An 18,542-nucleotide genomic window follows, 5' to 3' on the forward strand; every position below is an offset into this window, starting at 1 on the left:
GTTTTTCCACTCCACACCACCCTGGGTTAGACAATGGCGATATGCAAATCAGCGCTGACCCTGTTGCCCCATGGGAACAGTCCAGTCCGAACTACAAAAGCCATGTCCTTCCCAGAACGGAAACAAGCATCCGAGGACCGGCCCGGTTTCGAGGTAACACCTCTCATCAGCCCGGCTAGCTTGATTCCAGTGGTGTGGAGTGTCTGGGACTCACGTCTGAGCATCCCCAGTACACTTAGAGCGGTAACTGCAAACACAACAATGGTGGACAGAATGTGGATCAATGTCACACATTCACCCCAGTCAAAAGATCTGGGCCCAAATCCATCGTTTTTCCACTCCACACCACCCTGGGTTAGACAATGGCGATATGCAAATCAGCGCTGACCCTGTTGCCCCATGGGAACAGTCCAGTCCGAACTACAAAAGCCATGTCCTTCCCAGAACGGAAACAAGCATCCGAGGACCGGCCCGGTTTCGAGGTAACACCTCTCATCAGCCCGGCTAGCTTGATTCCAGTGGTGTGGAGTGTCTGGGACTCACGTCTGAGCATCCCCAGTACACTTAGAGCGGTAACTGCAAACACAACAATGATGGACAGAATGTGGATCAATGTCACACATTCACCCCAGTCAAAAGATCTGGGCCCAAATCCATCGTTTTTCCACTCCACACCACCCTGGGTTAGACAATGGCGATATGCAAATCAGCGCTGACCCTGTTGCCCCATGGGAACAGTCCAGTCCGAACTACAAAAGCCATGTCCTTCCCAGAACGGAAACAAGCATCCGAGGACCGGCCCGGTTTCGAGGTAACACCTCTCATCAGCCCGGCTAGCTTGATTCCAGTAGTGTGGAGTGTCTGGGACTCACGTCTGAGCATCCCCAGTACACTTAGAGCGGTAACTGCAAACACAACAATGATGGACAGAATGTGGATCAATGTCACACATTCACCCCAGTCAAAAGATCTGGGCCCAAATCCATTGTTTTTCCACTCCACACCACCCTGGGTTAGACAATGGCGATATGCAAATCAGCGCTGACCCTGTTGCCCCATGGGAACAGTCCAGTCCGAACTACAAAAGCCATGTCCTTCCCAGAACGGAAACAAACATCCGAGGACCGGCCCGGTTTCGAGGTAACACCTCTCATCAGCCCGGCTAGCTTGATTCCAGTGGTGTGGAGTGTCTGGGACTCACGTCTGAGCATCCCCAGTACACTTAGAGCGGTAACTGCAAACACAACAATGATGGACAGAATGTGGATCAATGTCACACATTCAACCCAGTCAAAAGATCTGGGCCCAAATCCATCGTTTTTCCACTCCACACCACCCTGGGTTAGACAATGGCGATATGCAAATCAGCGCTGACCCTGTTGCCCCATGGGAACAGTCCAGTCCGAACTACAAAAGCCATGTCCTTCCCAGAACGGAAACAAGCATCCGAGGACCGGCCCGGTTTCGAGGTAACACCTCTCATCAGCCCGGCTAGCTTGATTCCAGTGGTGTGGAGTGTCTGGGACTCACGTCTGAGCATCCCCAGTACACTTAGAGCGGTAACTGCAAACAGAACAATGATGGACAGAATGTGGATCAATGTCACACATTCACCCCAGTCAAAAGATCTGGGCCCAAATAAATCGTTTTTCCACTCCACACCACCCTGGGTTAGACAATGGCGATATGCAAATCAGCGCTGACCCTGTTGCCCCATGGGAACAGTCCAGTCCGAACTACAAAAGCCATGTCCTTCCCAGAACGGAAACAAGCATCCGAGGACCGGCCCGGTTTCGAGGTAACACCTCTCATCAGCCCGGCTAGCTTGATTCCAGTGGTGTGGAGTGTCTGGGACTCACGTCTGAGCATCCCCAGTACACTTAGAGCGGTAACTGCAAACACAACAATGATGGACAGAATGTGGATCAATGTCACACATTCACCCCAGTCAAAAGATCTGGGCCCAAATCCATCGTTTTTCCACTCCACTCCACCCTGGGTTAGACAATGGCAATATGCAAATCAGCGCTGACCCTGTTGCCCCATGGGAACAGTCCAGTCCGAACTACAAAAGCCATGTCCTTCCCAGAACGGAAACAAACATCCGAGGACCGGCCCGGTTTCGAGGTAACACCTCTCATCAGCCCGGCTAGATTGATTCCAGTGGTGTGGAGTGTCTGGGACTCACGTCTGAGCATCCCCAGTACACTTAGAGCGGTAACTGCAAACACAACAATGATGGACAGAATGTGGATCAATGTCACACATTCACCCCAGTCAAAAGATCTGGGCCCAAATCCATCGTTTTTCCACTCCACACCACCCTGGGTTAGACAATGGCGATATGCAAATCAGCGCTGACCCTGTTGCCCCATGGGAACAGTCCAGTCCGAACTACAAAAGCCATGTCCTTCCCAGAACGGAAACAAGCATCCGAGGACCGGCCCGGTTTCGAGGTAACACCTCTCATCAGCCCGGCTAGCTTGATTCCAGTGGTGTGGAGTGTCTGGGACTCACGTCTGAGCATCCCCAGTACACTTAGAGCGGTAACTGCAAACACAACAATGGTGGACAGAATGTGGATCAATGTCACACATTCACCCCAGTCAAAAGATCTGGGCCCAAATCCATCGTTTTTCCACTCCACACCACCCTGGGTTAGACAATGGCGATATGCAAATCAGCGCTGACCCTGTTGCCCCATGGGAACAGTCCAGTCCGAACTACAAAAGCCATGTCCTTCCCAGAACGGAAACAAGCATCCGAGGACCGGCCCGGTTTCGAGGTAACACCTCTCATCAGCCCGGCTAGCTTGATTCCAGTGGTGTGGAGTGTCTGGGACTCACGTCTGAGCATCCCCAGTACACTTAGAGCGGTAACTGCAAACACAACAATGATGGACAGAATGTGGATCAATGTCACACATTCACCCCAGTCAAAAGATCTGGGCCCAAATCCATCGTTTTTCCACTCCACACCACCCTGGGTTAGACAATGGCGATATGCAAATCAGCGCTGACCCTGTTGCCCCATGGGAACAGTCCAGTCCGAACTACAAAAGCCATGTCCTTCCCAGAACGGAAACAAGCATCCGAGGACCGGCCCGGTTTCGAGGTAACACCTCTCATCAGCCCGGCTAGCTTGATTCCAGTGGTGTGGAGTGTCTGGGACTCACGTCTGAGCATCCCCAGTACACTTAGAGCGGTAACTGCAAACACAACAATGATGGACAGAATGTGGATCAATGTCACACATTCACCCCAGTCAAAAGATCTGGGCCCAAATCCATCGTTTTTCCACTCCACACCACCCTGGGTTAGACAATGGCGATATGCAAATCAGCGCTGACCCTGTTGCCCCATGGGAACAGTCCAGTCCGAACTACAAAAGCCAGCCAGCCAGGGTGGTGTGGAGTGGAAAAACGATGGATTTGGGCCCAGATCTTTGGACTGGGTTGAATGTGTGACATTGATCCACATTCTGTCCATCACTGTTGTGTTTGCAATTAAATAAACAAGGACCTAAATGCTGCACAATGCATACCAAAAGTATGTGCTGCCAGAGCGTTTCGCGTCAGGCCTTGGCCAGCTTGAGATGTATTTATTTATTTAATGCGCTTTTATATAGCGCGAACTTTACCCGAAGGTGTCCGAGCCCTTTACATAAGAACCAGTTTCAAAACATAAGGATTTAGGATTACGTGCGTTACATAAAAGATACAAGGAGAAAAAAATTGCAAATGTACAAGTTGTAAAGTCACACAAGGAAGAGAGTCACCCAAGGAAGTGATACCAATGGATAAACTCTAAGCGTCACATAGGAATGGTAGATGCTGTAAGAAGGTGGTGAGGGGCTGTGCTTTGGTACCTGGAATAGTAATGTGGATACACTCACTCACCCAAACCCACCCACCCACTCACTCACCCTCCCTCCCAGGACCCTGCACGCAGCATAGACCCTACTCCGTCTGCAGCTGTCTATGCTCTTACTAATGCCCACTACCGTCCGTAGCTGAATGTAAAACCACAACTGTGGAGATAGTGCCACTACTTCTCAAGGTGTGAGGGGACAAGACCAGTACAGGAGGGACGTTGGGACCTTTCTTCTACACAAGGAAGTGGGCATACCTACTACAGACTCAGGACAGTGCCAAGCACGCAGTGGGCATTCAGTTCTGCGGGATGGGCTCAGTGAATATACCCTAGGCCTTAATTCAAGCACCACAGTGCCCCTGATTTATAGCGACAACTCCCCTGGGTGAGCAGATGGGCTACGGCCAAGGTTTGTGTACTAGAGCGGGTGCTGTGCAGCAGCTTTTCGCGCAGGCGAAATCTTATGTCTACTGTATGTGTGTGTTGTCCCGCCCCTCTGTTCCATTGGCTAGCTCCATAATAGGAGACTAGCCATTGGAACAGAGATCTGTCCGTCAATGCCGGAGCAGATTCGTGGGCGTTCCCGAGAATTTTAGGCTTTTGCCCGCGCGGCGGGCGGTGGTTATTTTTTTTTAACGCTTTGTTTTCGCCATTTTGGAAGTGGCGTTTGCAGGGGTAGGTTGCGCGATGTCCCGCTGTCCGTTCCCGCCCCCCTCCCGGCGTCCGTGTGCCCGTTCCTGCCCCCCCCCGCTGTCCGTGTGCCCGTTCCGGCACCCCCTCCCGCTGTCCGTTCCCGCCCCCACTCCCGCTGTCCGTGTGCCCGTAGGTGCTCTTTTCCTGTCAGTTGTTGTAAAGTCACGCCGTCATTTTTCACCCTTCTTCCCCCCTGCTCCCTTTGTAGCCCTTCATGCGTCCATCACGCACTTGACTCCTGTATTCGCCTACCTTCCATTTTACCCCTTCATGCGTCCATCACGCACTTGACTCCTGTATTCGCCTACCTTCCATTTTACCCCTTCATGCGTCCATCACGCACTTGACTCCTGTATTCGCCTACCTTCCATTTTACCCCTTCATGCGTCCATCACGCACTTTACTCCTGTATTCATCCACCTTCCATTTTACCCCTTCCTACTTCAAACTCCCACTTTAACCCATGTCCCACTTTACCCCTTCATGCGCCCATCACCCACTTTACTCCTGTATTCGTCCACCTTCCATTTGACCCCTTCCTTTCCGCCGACTCCAGATTTCGCTTCACTCTCAGCTCCCGGTTTACCTTTCACCCCCCCCCCCCTTGTGTTTTACAAGCAGCTGTGTGTTCCAGACGTCCGAAATTGACGTACAGGTTATGACGTACTCCTACGTGTGCCCTCGCGCCCGTGTGTCTATATAGCTTCGTTTTGCAGACGCGGCTACTTTTCCTCGCTCTGTCAGAGGCGAAGAGCGCCTCCTAACACTGAAGTTCCAAGCACTGCAGCAGCTGTGACTCGTGCACCCTCACATCTGTCTGCTTCCATCACCTCGGCGAGCTGGCGCTGTCACCCCTGTAGTAAGTGGGTAATCGACTGAAACCCATAAGTGCCAGGCTCTCGCCAGGAGGCAGCTTACATCAGCCCATTTCAATTGTTAGTGCTGCCTAAAACAGAATCAACGATTAACCATAAAAGTGGGTAGAGGATGTAGCGTAAAGGCCAGAGCTGCTCAGCTGGGGAACCAGGTTCGAGTCTTGGCTTCGACTCAATGTCCTGTGATTCTGGGCAAATCACGTTATCTTCCCGCGCCTCCCACAAATGAATGTGTCCTCAACTGATGCTCATGAAAAGCGCAGGAGTTGATTACGTGCCCGGCTCAATTTAAGGGCTGCCTGTAGCTATAGATGCAGTGGTAATGTAACGCCATGGCTATAGTCATCCTCCCTCAGGACTGGGCCCACGCCGTTTCCATGGTGCGGGTCTCACCTTAAATGAGCTTCCGGGACTCCCCTGGGACTAACAGTCTCACGTTCTCATCGCTAAAGTCTCTCTCTCAGGGCTGGAGGGTCTCTCGCTCGGGGCTGCGTTCACCCTCTCCAGATGGGGGGGCTCCCTCTCCCTAGGTGGCCAGTCCTGTTCTAGTGCTCACTTCTCACCCCCCCCCCCAGTGCTAAGGTCGAGGCCTTGCTTGACTGGGGTCTCACATTCTCTCTGGGACGAGGGTGACACTTGTTTGGGCTGCGTCCACGCCGCAGATAGGGGGGTGGGGGGTCTCACAGTCCCTAGGTGGTCACTTCTGTTCTAGTGCTCGCTTCTCACCCTCCCAGTACTAAGGTCGCGGCCTTGCTTGGTAAGGGTCTCACACTCTCTCGGGGACGTGGGTGACACTTGTTTGGGGGCTGAGTCCACACTTTCCCTGAGATGTGGTCTCACGCTCCCTGAGCTGTTGGACGCTTTTCAGGAGCAGGGTCGGGGTTTTCACTCTCGGAAGCCTTTTACCACAACAGGTGTGAACTGTCCATTCCCACTGCATTCTGGTAATTGTAGTGCCGCGTGTATAACGTACACAGACATAGAGGAAATACCTGGGCAGGGCGAGTCATTCACACCTGCTATGATTTAACAAACAATTGTTTCCAGCTATTAGCATTGTAAATGACCATGCCATTTATTTATGTTTTCAAAACCAACACATAAATAAAAAAAATTGTCATTTACAATGCCAATAGCTCTAACTTTTACAAAGGCGAAACCGTTGCATTGTAAATGCTTGTTTTGTTGAAGTCATCCGCACACTGAGCAGTTAGGCCATCAGGATCTTTGATGGCTAAACATAACAGGGGCCAAATAACGAGATGACAACAATGTTATATTCTGTAGTATATGAGGTCTTAGAGTAATGGTTTAGGTAAATATCAGAATTACTTTGAACAATGTGGCCTCCAGTCAATATGGAACAAAGAAGGGTCAAGTATGGTATCTGTAAAATTATTTTGAACTGTGGGGCAAATTATTTTTTTCATTCTGTTCCCTTATCACATAGTCAAATTAACTCTTCTGTTGTGCATGAAATAAGATCTGACATAAGGTCAGCGACTTCTACAACCCCTGAATTCCTTGAAATCGTATTCCTCTACGAAGAGGCATAGGACATATTTAGCAAAATAAATGTGAAGACATTTCCAGTTCCGGTGAGTTAATCACAACAGTATATTTCAATTATTTTTAGGCAAGAACAAGTTACATTAGTGTTAAACTTGGTAGCTGAAATTTGCAAGGGACTGGCTAGTGATTGCGAAATGACAAAAAGTTATTTCATCCTTAACTGCTGAGACAACGAATTTCCCAACTCGTTAACAAAATTTCACAATTTGTCTAACACCTTTATTTATTTCCCCACTCCTTTCCCTATTTAGGGTGACTCTTTCAAGGATACAGCTTGCATTTGCTTTTCCTATACATAAAACATCCTTTTATGGTCTTGTTTTAGGAGATAAGGAGGGACTAGGGGATAGCAAATCCAAATTTTCTCTTTCACATTTTCTTTCTAGAAAATGCTTGTTTAGGTTTTCGCAATAGTGTAATTAGTTCAGTATACACCCGGGTTACGAGTTCAACTTTTGTTACGGAACCCTTAGATTCCTTTTCTATATCACAGTAAACAAGTGAGATTGTGTTTTCTTCTGGTCTGACAGATTCACCCACAAGGGTATGTCTGTACTACCTTGCTTCAGCTCCATCAGTTTGAAATCAATGGACTGTACTAGACATGCAATCAAAGATTTTACTTAATTCTGATTGGCTTGTGGCCTTGTTACATTAGATGGGATCATTTACCTTCACCAAAGGAATTGTCCAGGAAAAGGCCTCTGCGCCTGTGTAAAACATTAGGGGCCTCATTTATGAAAAGTGACGCATCGCTGCGTGAAAACAGCGATGCGTCACTTTTCATTGCGCCCTCCTTGCGACACCAATTATGCATCATATTTACAGTATGACGCATCATGTCGCAAGGAGTTACAGATACATCAGTTTTTCTGACATATCTGTAAGCGCAAAAGTCATGCATTGCTGGAATGTGTCACAAAAGTGACGCAACTCCAGCAATGCGTCCTTTCACATGGGGAAAGCCCCATGTGAAAGGGCTTGCGTCAGTCTTACACCTGCTGTGAGGCAGGCGCAAGATTTTGACGCAACAGCGTCCTAAAAGTGAGGCAGTGAAATCTCATAGATTTCACTGTGTCACTATTACGAGGCTTTTTGCGGGGGAATGCCCCCTCTGCATACATTATACCTGACGCAGGTATAATGTAGCGCAGGGGTTTACAAAGTGACGCATCTGCTTAGATGCGTCACTTTGTAAATGTGGTGCAACAAGGCACAAAAGTGTCGCAAGGGCTCATAAATGAGGCCCTAGGAACCCTGCTCTCATGTGGTCACCTTGACAAGTCTAAGGTAGTAATGAAGAACAGGTGTCTTATTTCCTCCTCACAGTTGCTTGAGTGACGTCCTGTGAAAATGCTTGCTGTTGGGAAGCAGTTTCAGGAGAATCCTAAATTGGACAGGGGTAAGCTGCTGATTGAAAATAATTCTCCACTCTTTGAAAATTCAGAGGAGATTTTTTGAGTTTCTTTTCTTTTTTTCAAAAGACATTACACAACATTGGCTCAAGTACCCCACCGCTAGCCATTGTAAGATGCCAGTATAGCAGGTCAGGTAAAGAAGGATATCAGATTTCAAGTTGTAAAGCAGTCATCAGACAGATACAGTTAATCATATCAACATTCATGATAACATATCATTTCTCAGTGTAGAACTTCTGAGAAAAGCAACAAATGCAGCTTTAAATATAGCTAGGAATAATTGTTAACTGAGGAGGCTGAGGCACAGATATTAGTCGTCTCCATCTCCGCAGATATATTTGCATACAACTCACAGATACTGGCGCCCCTAAGTCAGTGTTCCTGCGAGGGTCAAGGGTCTTTCATCCAGTGAATGGCCATTTCTTTTCTCGCCAGTAGTAAAAGCACCGATACAAGGCGTCAGACCGACTTAGGTACCTTGGATATATATCCAAGCATAGTAACATTCGGTGTGCTCCCAATCTCCCACTGGGGATATCACATGGAGCACCTCCTTCCAGTAAACAGTAACAATGTGACATATCCATGCTAAGTGAAAAAAATCAGCCTGAGGTTGATGACTTCAATGGCATTTGTGTGATCTGTTGCTACATTTCTGTAGTTTAGCAGGGCTTAATTTAGACTGTGCTAGCATTTCAAGTGTATAAGCTTATGTTTATAATTCACCTAAATTATTTCCAGTTGAGTACAGCAATATGACCATTTGCTAACATCCCATAAACCCCCAAGGTCCTTCTGTCAGAGGCTCACTGATGGCATATGAACATTTTACCTTTTGGCAACTGAAATTTGTATATTTGCAAGACCCAACTCTTGGCATACACAAGAGGTAACATTTTGGAATAGGTGTGAATTCCTTGGGCTCCTGTAGAATTGCAAGGAGATTTTCTTGCATTGCATTGTGCAGTCTACAATATATTAATATACATAGGGCCAGATGTAGGTGGCCATTTACCGGCCGGTAACGGCCGATTTCGGCCGTTACCGACCGGTAAATGGGTTATTGGGATGTAGGGGGGCAATTTTACCAAATCAGTAAATTTACTGAATCGGTAAATTTACCGAATCGGTAAAATACCGAATCGGTGTTTTTACCGATTTGGTAACTTCTAGATGTAGGTGGGACTCTTCTGAGTCCCAAAGGCCTTTCAGATTCGGTATTTTACCACCCAATCCAAAAGGGTGGTAAAATACCGAATCCAGGTGTGTATGCACATGTGTGCATGCACACCTATGCCATGTGACAGACAGACATGCCCTTAGGGCATGTCTGTGTGCCACATGGCACACATGCCTGTATTTGGGGGGCTAGAGGGTGTCATAGTGACACCCTCTGCACCCTTGCTGGAATCGGTATTTACCGAATCGGTAAATACCGATTCGGTAATGCTCATTGATTCCTATGGGTTTCAATGCCCATAGGAATCAATGGGCATTACCGAATCGGAATTTACAGAATTGGTAAATACCGAATCTTACTGATTCGGTATTTACCGATTCTGTAATACCTACATTCCCCCCCCCCCTCTATTTGACCACTTCTTAAATACCGAATCAGTAAAATTCGGTATTTAAGAAGTGGTAAAATGAAATTACCTACATCTAGGCCTAAGTGTGTTAGAAAGACCCCCATCTTGAGACATATGGTCCATGCTGCTACTGAGATGGGTTAGTTGAAGAGCCAGGTTTTAGGTCATTCCTCAACTTGGCCACAAGGTGTGAGATGGCGTGGCCACCGCTCCTGCTACTGTGGATGCTGGGTGTGGGCCAGGAAGAGGAATGAGGAACAAAATATGCGGGTAGGTTGGTGGAAGTTCACCCTGTGGTTGAGGTAAGCTGGGCCCTTGTTGTGAAGGGCTTTGCAGCCGTAGGTGAGCAGTTTGAACTGACACCGTTTGCTGATGAGGAGATAGTGTAGGGCTTTGAGGTAGGGGGAGATGTGGGTTTGCCTCGGGAGGTCGAGGATGAGCCTGGCTGTTGAGTTTTGGATGGCCTGGAGTCTGTTAAGTAGTTAAGCGGTGATTCCTATGTAGGAGGAGTTGCCCTAGTCCAGGAGGTTGGTGATGAGGACTTGGGTGGCAGTGCATCTCATTTCGAAGGGGAGCCATTTGAAGACTTTTCTGAGTAAGCGCAGGGTGAGAAATCAAGAGGATGAGACTGGGTGTATCTGCTTCCTCATCGAGAGCTTGCTGATGAGTATTATTTCAAGATTTCCACCATGCTCTGTGGGTGTGGGTGCGGGGCCGAGCTCCATTGGACAGAGGGAGGCAGCCCACAGGGATTTGCTGCTCCCGAAGATGAGCATTTCTGTTTTGTCTGCTTTTAGTTTGAGCGATACAAAAGGGGATGATGGACGGAGCGTTTGAGCAAATCAAACACTCACCCCCAGTCAACTGATCTGGGTTTAATCCATCACCATTCTTTAGCCCACTCAGCCACCCCATTTCAGACATGGCTATATGCAAATCAGTCTGACCCTGTGCCTCATGGGAACAGTCCAGCCCGAACTACCAAGCCATGTCTTCCATGGACCGGAAACAAGCATCCTGGGACCGGTTTTGGATTCATAATCCTCATCAGCCAGGCTATCTTAAATCCAGTGGCCAAGTGAGCAAGGGACTCACGTCTGAGCATACCCTGCCACACTTAGGGCGAACAAAGCGATACAAAAGGGGATGATGGACGGAGCGTTTGAGCAAATCAAACACTCACCCCTAGTCAACTGATCTGGGTTTAATCCATCACCATTCTTTAGCCCACTCAGCCACCCCATTTCAGACATGGCTATATGCAAATCAGTCTGACCCTGTGCCTCATGGGAACAGTCCAGCCCGAACTGCCAAGCCATGTCTTCCTTGGACCGGAAACAAGCATCCTGGGACCGGTTTCGGATTCATAATCCTCATCAGCCAGGCTATCTTGAATCCAGTGGCCAAGTGAACAAGGGACTCACGTCTGAGCATACCCTGCCACACTTAGGGCGAACAAAGCGATACAAAAGGGGATGATGGACGGAGCGTTTGAGCAAATCAAACACTCACCCCCAGTCAACTGATCTGGGTTTAATCCATCACCATTCTTTAGCCCACTCAGCTACCCCATTTCAGATATGGCTATATGCAAATCAGTCTGACCCTGTGCCTCATGGGAACAGTCCAGCCCGAACTACCAAGCCATGTCTTCCATGGACCGGAAACAAGCGTCCGGGGACCGGTTTCGGATTCATAATCCTCATCAGCCAGGCTATCTTGAATCCAGTGGCCAAGTGAGCAAGGGACTCACGTCTGAGCATACACTGCCACACTTAGGGCGAACAAAGCGATACAAAAGGGGATGATGGACTGAGCGTTTGAGCAAATCAAACACTCACCCCCAGTCAACTGATCTGGGTTTAATCCATCACCATTCTTTAGCCCAATCAGCCACCCCATTTCAGACATGGCTATATGCAAATCAGTCTGACCCTGTGCCTCATGGGAACAGTCCAGCCCGAACTACCAAGCCATGTCTTCCATGGACCGGAAACAAGCATCCTGGGACCGGTTTCGGATTCATAATCCTCATCAGCCAGGCTATCTTGAATCCAGTGGCCAAGTGAGCAAGGGACTCACGTCTGAGCATACCCTGCCACACTTAGGGCGAACAAAGCGATACAAAAGGGGATGATGGACGGAGCGTTTGAGCAAATCAAACACTGACCCCCAGTCAACTGATCTGGGTTTAATCCATCACCATTCTTTAGCCCACTCAGCCACCCCATTTCAGACATGGCTATATGCAAATCAGTCTGACCCTGTGCCTCATGGGAACAGTCCAGCCCGAACTACCAAGCCATGTCTTCCATGGACCGGAAACAAGCATCCTGGGATCGGTTTCGGATTCATAATCCTCATCAGCCAGGCTATCTTGAATCCAGTGGCCAAGTGAGCAAGGGACTCACTTCTGAGCATACCCTGCCACACTTAGGGCGAACAAAGCGATACAAAAGGGGATGATGGACGGAGCGTTTGAGCAAATCAAACACTCACCCCCAGTCAACTGATCTGGGTTTAATCCATCACCATTCTTTAGCCCACTCAGCCACCCCATTTCAGACATGGCTATATGCAAATCAGTCTGACCCTGTGCCTCATGGGAACAGTCCAGCCCGAACTACCAAGCCATGTCTTCCATGGACCGGAAACAAGCATCCTGGGACCGGTTTCGGATTCATAATCCTCATCAGCCAGGCTATCTTGAATCCAGTGGCCAAGTGAGCAAGGGACTCACGTCTGAGCATACCCTGCCACACTTAGGGCGAACAAAGCGATACAAAAGGGGATGATGGACGGAGCGTTTGAGCATATCAAACACTCACCCCCAGTCAACTGATCTGGGTTTAATCCATCACCATTCTTTAGCCCACTCAGCCACCCCATTTCAGACATGGCTATATGCAAATCAGTCTGACCCTGTGCCTCATGGGAACAGTCCAGCCCGAACACTTAGGGCGAACAAAGCGATACAAAAGGGTCCCAGGATGCTTGTTTCCGGTCCAAGGAAGACATGGCTTGGCAGTTCGGGCTGGACTGCTCCCATAAGGCACAGGGTCAGACTGATTTGCATATAGCCATGTCTGAACTGGGGTGGCTGAGTGAACTAAGGAATGGTGATGGATTAAACCCAGATCAGTTGACTGGGGGTGAGTGTTTGATTTGTTCAAACGCTCCGTCCATCATCCCCTTTTGTATCACTTTATTCGCCCTAAGTGTGGCAGGGTATGCTCAGACGTGAGTCCCTTGTTCACTTGGCCACTGGATTCAAGATAGCCTGGCTGATGAGGATTATGAATCCGAAACCGGTCCCAGGATGCTTGTTTCCGGTCCAAGGAAGACATGGCTTGGCAGTTCGGGCTGGACTGTTCCCATAAGGCACAGGGTCAGACTGATTTGCATATAGCCATGTCTGAACTGGGGTGGCTGAGTGAACTAAAGAATGGTGATGGATTAAACCCAGATCAGTTGACTGGGGTTGAGTGTTTGATTTGTTCAAACGCTCCGTCCATCATCCCCTTTTGTATCGCTTTGCTTTTAGTTTGAGGCATCTACTATGCATCCAGCCTGCGACGCTGGTCATGCACCTGTGGAGTTTAGATTTGGTGTTAGTCGTGTCTGAGAAGAGTGAGAGGATGAACTGAGTGTCATCAACGTAGAAAATTATGTTCATGCCGTGGGATTGGACCACAGTCCAAAGTGTGAGGAGTCCAAGGAATGAGTCCAAAACTACTTTCTAAGACATAATGCATATTTCTGGGTTATCTATGAAGGGTGTTTTGGGCGAGCAAAGCAATTGCTATTGCACAACATATGACAAAGTGTTATTCATGACTGCAACCTTATCAATAAAATTCTGAAGATAAGTCATTCTTTTAAACAGACAAGTGTGGAGCTTGACCAGGTCTACACTCTCCATCTCAACAACCATGTGTGGTATAAGTGGATGAGGGAGTTACCAATAAAGAGAAAAAAAGGCTTGAGCAGATAATATTCAGGGTCTGGAACTGCCAATCCTCCCTTAGCAAGTAGTAGCATCATAATATGCCATCTAAGCCGTCCATGACTGCCCAGGCATATCAATCTGCTAAGTTATGAATGCAATATTTTAAAAGTACTTGTGTCAGGAGCATCAGTATATATATGAATAGATAAAGTAATTAGGCATAACCCCTATTTTGATAATCAGCATTCTGCTAGCAATGAATTAAGGTAGGTGTATTCACTTGTCCACCTTTGTGCGAAGTTTGGCCACCATTGAACCATAATTATCCCTGAGGACTACTTCTTTGTCCCTATGAATTTTGATGACCAGGTATTGAACTGACTCCTCTTCTCATATAATTGGGTAGTCAAATGTAATTTCGCAAGTGAATGGTGCCAGAGGGTATATCTCGAATTTACTCCTATTTATTTATATACCAAAATGCTTTCCAAATTTGGTGAATTTGTGAATCACTGCAGTCAAGTTATTCACATGTCATTATATAAACAGAATGACATAATCTGCATTCATTGAGACAATTGAGCATCTATGGATAAAAGAGAGCAACCTGTCCACATGATGCTGTCTTAGAAACTCCATGGCTAGAAACTCCATAGCAATTGCAAAAAGAAGTGTTGACAGGGAACAACCCTGAACAAAATTGGATCATACAGTGTTATAATAATGCATATTCTGGCTGAGGGGGGCGTGGCCAACCAGCCAACATGGTGGACGCGAGAAACTAGAGCTCTGTCCCCTTTCCCTCGGTTATCCCTAAAATATCCGGTACCCTGAGCCATCCATGCCCAGAAAGCAGAGGGGTGGCATAAAAATTGCCTGCAGATGTTGCAGGTGTCTTTGGAGCCCAGACGCAGCATAGTCCTCAGCAGAAACTGCCGCCGTGGCCTGCAGCGCTCGCGCGCAGAGCACGAAAGCGCACCACACGCCTGGCAGTAATGATCATGGCAGCGGTTGGACTGGAGCAGTGCCGCATACCTGTCTTGTGCTTGTGCTGAACACAGAGAGTGCGCTCCCTAAAGGTAGGTGGAGCGCACTCACGAGTACCTGTCCCACTGCAGACTGGAGCCCTGGTGGCGGCTGCTGGACCCAGCAAACGGACCATGGCATCAGGAAGGGGGCCACATACAGCCTCGGATTGGTAACGCGGGCACTCGGGCAATGCCCGAGGGGCCGGTGTCTGCGTTCCTGCTGTGGGCTGCTTTTTTGAGCAGTCTGGGGCCGATTTGGGCCGGTGTCTCTATTTTCGAAATACAGCCGGTAGCCCAGTGGGTGGCTGAGTAGCCTTTCTGCAGGCAGATGGGCGCTCATTACCACCCCGCCGCCCCCCTTCCAACACCTTGGTCCCCCACCCCCGGTTTAGCAACAGGCAGAGGTATCACTCCCTTTGTCTCGCTGGCCGGCCGATTAATGTATGCACATACTGAGCGGGACAGGGGGCCTCAGTAGAAGTGGCCTCACTTGTTTTCAGGTGTGTTTCACTAGTGTAAACTAATGCGTGCATTTTTTAAGCCCCCCTCCTCTTTTTTAATGCAATTACTCTGAAGCAGTGATTTGAGGAAAGGAATTATGCAAATTGGGGCCGATTTTTTTTTTGTGTGCCCAGGCCGATTTACAGTCCCAATCCGACCCTGCCACATACAGCAACAGCCCCGTGCCAGACGTCATCACCCGTGAGTGGGGGTGTTTGATGACTTGTTAATGACATACTGCATCAGAACGGAAGTTCGCGGTAGCGGGCGCAAATAATATTGAATCGTCAGCAGCAACAGCCGTGACTTCAGCTGAATCAAAAGTGGTTTGAGGCCAAACTGTGCAGCTGAACAAAGGACCGAAAGGAGAATCCAGTGGCAGTGCGCACCTGCTTCAAGCCTTGGGTTGGTCCCTCTGCTGGGTGCTCCCTGAAGGAAGGAGAAGGGCCAAAGTGCTGCAGCCTGGACCCAGCCTCCGCCGTCGAGTGAGAGGCAGCGTGAGGAAGCGCTGAAGCCCTCCGCCCTAAATTCTCTCCTGTGCATGGGAAACTCGATGGGGCCCGACAGTTCAGTGAGGCAGATCCTGCGCTGACACAGTGGATACTGTGGGCAAACACGGACTTGGCTGGGCACTGGAGAGACACCTGCACCTAGCTGGGCCTCAGTAAAACACAGCAGAATACTTGTGTTATTGTGTTAGTTACTGCAGCCAGACTGCCATTGCTTTAAGATGCCTGCGAAACCTGCCAGAGTCATTTCACTGCACACTCAGGCCCTCCTGCGGATAATGAATGTCGCTGGCATTGAGAAAGGCACTAAAGGTACACCCCAGATGATTGCACTGCTGTTTGTAACCTGGTAGAGCCTGATGACAGTGTCTCCCGGGGGAGGCGTTGACTGAGTGGTGCTCAGTTAAGAGGCGCATACGGGTAATTGCGGGAGACCCAGTGGCAAGCACCTGATCCCCGATGGTGTGGTCAGACAGGACACACTCGTAACCTTGCTGTGGAAGCCCCCATTGCCTCCCATACCCACAGTGCAGAACACCCATGAAAGGCCTGACTAGGACTAGGGAAGATCGCCGCTAGTCGAGTGTCCAGTTCTCGCTATCCTGCACAGTGGCGGCTGGTGGCATTTGAAAGTGGTAGGGCGTAAAAGTCAATGGTTGAGTGCCCAGTGGTAAAAGAGGTGTAAAACCAGATGCAAGCACAACATCATGGTTACCTATTCAAACTGGCAAACCGAAAAAATGAATAACTAAAAACCGGCCCACATGATTGATGACAATGACGTGCAAATTGGGGCAATTTTGAGCTTGTAAACAGTAGAGATACGCAGTGATGATGTAGCTATGAATTTACAAGGGTATACGGCATGCATTTGTTATTTGTGGTCCTCTGTGTTTGCAGTAATATCAGGGAACAAGTGCACAAAAGTAAACACCAAACTAGGTGGCCGCTGGCAGAAGCAGAACACAAATCAGACCTACATTTGGTGGTGCTGCAGCTTCTATGATCTTGTAGAGAATGTTATGGCCATTATTTGGCAGTTTCACAACATTCCGGCAACCAAACATTAATGTGAGCAAAACAGAGGCACGCACAAGCAACATCAGGGTCTGGAAAACACAAAATAGATAAGCTCCACATGAGCATGTCGGACACCAAAATAAAAGAGGCCCGAGATAAATATGTGCAAATCGGGGCAAATTTTTGAACTTGAAAATACACAGTGAAGGCGTAGCTATTATTTTACACGGGTAGACTGCGTTCATTTGTCTGACTCTTTTGAGCTGATATTCGTGCCAGTAATATCAGGGAACAACACAACAGTAAACACCAACCAAGGCGGCAGCAGCAGACGACAAAAGAGGCCTGGCCAATGTACTTGTAGAGAATTATATAACTATTATTAGGCAGTTTCACTACTCTCACACATTCCGGCAACCAAATAAATATGAATGCGAGACAAACAGATGCTTGCACAACCAAAGGGTAACGGGGTCAGACTGGTGAACAGAAAATAAATAAGATTCAGCACGGGAGCACATCGAGCACTGAAATAAAAGGCGTCCCAAGATAGCTTATAAAAAACTTACCTTGGCTTCCCGCGCTGACTCCAGACTCGAGTCCCGAGACTGCTCCAGCCGTCCTGGATTTTGAATGCTGCCGCTGCGTCTGACGTGGTGTGGGCTCTCGTCACTGAAGGCTGCAGGCAGCCTCCCTCCCCTCCATGGCAGCCGGCGCTGATTGGTTCGGCCGGCTGCCATGCTAATACTGTCTGTTTGGACGCCTCTCAGGCTGTCCAAACAGTCAGTATTAACAACAGTGGGCAAGCCACTTCCCCATGCCACTCCCCCCTGCCCTGAGGCTCGAGTAACCAGGAAGTTCTGCTGACTGCTTTCTCGCCGTGCGAGAAGGGCAGGCAGAAACAAATGGTAGTTATAAATAAATAACTACCATTTGTTTCTGCCTTCTTCTCGCACGGCGAGAAAGCAGGGGGGGCGGCGCCCAAACGCCCCCATGGAAGAACCGCCACTGATGCTGAATGACTCCTAACCTACGCACACTACGTTGCTGGTGTGGTGGCCAGCTGTGCATAGTGTATGCTTTTAGAGCAGCAATTGGCAATGGGCCGATTACGTATGAATTCTCAGCAAATCGGCACGCACTGGCAGCTCAGAGTCGAGCGAAGTGACACACGGAGAGCCGCACACAGTGCTCTCTGCTAAACTTGAGTCTGTGCTAGCAACAGTAGAGAAATTGGAGTCACTTTAGACCGGGCACGGACCTCCTTGGAGTCTAAAATAGACAAGGTCACCTCGGAATTCACCCTGCCGCTGGCGGACCACCATAACCTAACGGAGAGAGTCCAAATGCAGGAACAATCACTACAACAACTGAAGCCCATAACACATAGTCACACTGCAGCCATACAAGATTTGCTGGATCATATGCACACTCTGGAAGACAGAGCTGAAGATGCTGAAGGGCGCTCACGTAGCAATAATATCCGAGTGGTGAGGCTTCCAGGTGGCGAGGAAGG

The sequence above is a fragment of the Lissotriton helveticus genome, chromosome 1_1 (assembly GCF_964261635.1).
Source record: "Lissotriton helveticus chromosome 1_1, aLisHel1.1, whole genome shotgun sequence".
NCBI classification, from domain to species: Eukaryota; Metazoa; Chordata; class Amphibia; order Caudata; family Salamandridae; genus Lissotriton; species Lissotriton helveticus.